The sequence below is a fragment of the Apodemus sylvaticus genome, chromosome 4 (genome assembly GCF_947179515.1).
Source record: "Apodemus sylvaticus chromosome 4, mApoSyl1.1, whole genome shotgun sequence".
NCBI lineage: Eukaryota > Metazoa > Chordata > Mammalia > Rodentia > Muridae > Apodemus > Apodemus sylvaticus.
The window spans coordinates 8,637,342-8,640,308 of NC_067475.1; the positions used below are offsets into that span (position 1 = coordinate 8,637,342).

Here is a 2,967-nt window from a genome sequence, read left to right on the forward strand (position 1 = left end):
GTTTCTTTATTGAAAAAGAGTTGGAAACAACTGTGTTTTTTCTTACCTTAGAGTCTCAAAGTCACAGAGTTGCAATAAATCTTGAGAAGGGGACTTAGCTTTGTGATTTATGGAGATGCAGCAACTGCTATTGCTCATGTCCTAGGTGTCTTGAATAAATTTTGTGTCACGGTTCCCAGCAATCAATATTCATAGTTTTAAGCCTATGGTATCACTTTAAAGTAAATCAGATAAAACTACACAGGTCTCTGACAACAAACAAGGATTTATTCCAACTTATAAGAAATGTTCACTTAATGTATGTGAGTTTGGAGAACTTCCGAGATGAATCTGTATATCAGGGCTTACGACTGTCAAGTGTAAGATGCCACAAATCAAGCCTTGTGGCCTCCTTCAGGGACACGCCACAGTGACTTCTTTTCCATCCAGCGCTTGTGGAATTTATACTTGCACCCAGGATGACTTCTCTTTTTCTTTTTTCTCTTTTCTTTTCCATGGAGGCGACTGTTTAATAGCAAAGGACAGGACAGAATAGAAAACCTTCCAAGATGGGCCATGGGAAAAGACCACACAGACAACAGAGGCTGGGGTGGGGGTGGGGGACTGCTCAATTGCCTGGGGGAGGGGAGGCATGTTCCCAGGGCCATCTGAGGGGAGTGGGGGCCTTAGCACAGGGGGCATAGTAGCAGGGGGCATCCCAGGATTTGAGGGGTGAACCCCTGGAGGCTGAGGGTGGACCCCTGGGGAAGCAGGGTGGACTCCAGGAGGAGGCTGGGGGTGTATCCCTGGTGCCTGAGGGTGGATCCCAGGGACTTGGGGGTGTAATGTCAGAGGCTTGAGGATGGGCTGCAGGAGCAGGTGGGTCCTCCCCCACCCCCAAGTCTAAGGATAAACTCCAGCTGATGGAGGAGGGTGGACCCCTGGAGCTGGGGGGTGCACACCTGGGGCTGGCAGGTGCACCCCAGGAGCTGGTGGGGGCATCTGGTGAGGTCCAGGGGTCCCAGAGGGAACAGGCCCAGTGGGGGGCATAGGAGGGAGAGTCAGGCCACCAGGTGGAGGTGGGGGCAAGACATTAGGGAATGGTGGTCAACGAGGCGAGGCAGTGGGGGTGGGGGCCGCTTGACGTCTGGGGTCCTGCTGGGAGGCTGGGAGGGGCCGGGGGCTCCTCCATCTTGAAGTGGGACTGAAGAAAAAACTGCTTTGTTTCTCTGTTCTAGTGGGTCCAAAACTTGCCCTCAGCCTGGTCAATCTCCTGGCTCGGCACCTTGAAGGTAGTGGTCTCCTAGGGCTCAGCAGCCATGAGCAGTACTGCCAGCGGGGTCTGGGGGCTCCATCCTCTGCTCATAGGCAGACGTGAAGCGGTGGCGGGGCACGATACCCTCTGCAATCTCAGGGTAGTCAATCTGGAACAGCAGCTCTGCTGAACCATCTCCGTGTCCTTCTGCTTGGTCACTTTGTAGCCAGAGTGGCCAATCTTCACAAACTTCTTCACCTCCATCTTGACCTTCCCCGTGCAGGCTGGGCGGGGGCTTTCACAGAGATTTAAGCCCAGGTAGGGAGGCCTTGGTATTGGTGAGGCTCTACATGGTTTGTAGGTGGCGGCTGCTCTGTCTGTTTCTTCCTGTCCCCTAAAGCATCAGCACCCTTGAAGACCTGTGCTAACTGCAGTAAGCCAGCAGCAGAGAGACCGTGTCCACTTCCCTCCTGCAGACCCCAGAGTTGTCGGACTCGTAGGGATAACTCAGGAGGATGCTGCCAGGGTTTAGGGAGGATTGTAGCTTCCTCCTCCGAGAGCAACTGGACCCGAGAGAACGACTGCGCCAACTGGCCCTGGAGACCACCCACATCCACAAGGACCCGCATTTTATGAAGAACCACCTGGGAGCCTATGAGCGCAAACGCTGCCTGAGTTCTCATAACAATGACGAGAGCTACCTGGCCCACACCCAAGGGAAGAAACAGCAGACTAACTTGGCCCAGCGAGCTGCCAGGGAGGCCAAAGAAGTCCCCGCCCAAGATGACTTTTCAACCCTTTAAGACAGGAACCTTCAGAAGAAACACATACGTTGATTGATAAATATAGAGCATTTAAACCAAATGAACCACCTAGGTGTTCATTACAGAACTTTAACTAAAAAAGCATATAAAATAGTCCATTCATGTAGACCTCATAGGACATTCTAGATAAACTGTCTAGTGACTTAAGGAGCTAGAAAATACTGTTTCCAAAGAGGTGACTCAGGACTGAGAGGTCACCATCTTTTATTTTATATTTGTATTAAAGTTATTTTTATGTATTTTGTGTGTCCCGAATGGTGGCGAGGGTGTAAGGGCGTGTGAGTATGGCAGCCTGGGCAGCTGTGAACTGTCAGCTGCGGGTGCTGGGAACTAAATTCTGGTATTCCCCAAGAGTAGGATGCACTTTTAGCTGCAGGGCCATCTCCGACATTCTTTTTTATGGGAGTAGAAGTAAATGCTAACTTATAAATATGAGTCTTAACATGTTTTTAAACACTAAAACAGGAAAGTCACAATTTTAGAATGGTGAATTATGAGGCTACAAAAATACCTGTTGTTTCCCACCCAACATTATTCTGAGAATAAGGGAATATGGGGAATTAGGCCTTTGTGATTGTAAATACCAGTTAGAGTCCAGTCAGGCACCAGTGAAGCCAAACTGCGTTTATTTAGGAGTTAGACCCTGTGTAATATGGGAACGCTAAGGGTATGAAAATTTGCTAGGTTCATGTCAACACCATGAACCAGTCAGTGCTTCTAAAGCTTTGGGGCTGGGAACTGTCACATACATGCACCCACTGCAGGAGGAGAGCAAAGAGTTCAGGAACACGCCCACTGGGAGGTGAGGTAGAGGTGTTGGGCCTGGGGATGATGGAGGTGAGAAGGGCCGGTGGTTTGGAAGACAAGCTTGAGGTGAAGTACTAGTTGGCTTCACTGTGGGACTGATTT

General features: G+C 50.3%; 1 pseudogene; it reads right to left on the bottom strand.

The window, feature by feature from the left end:
* Positions 1-441: 441 nt before the first annotated feature.
* Positions 442-1,863, bottom strand: LOC127682479 (splicing factor 3A subunit 2-like; annotated as a pseudogene).
* Between the last annotated feature and the right edge of the window lie 1,104 nt (positions 1,864-2,967).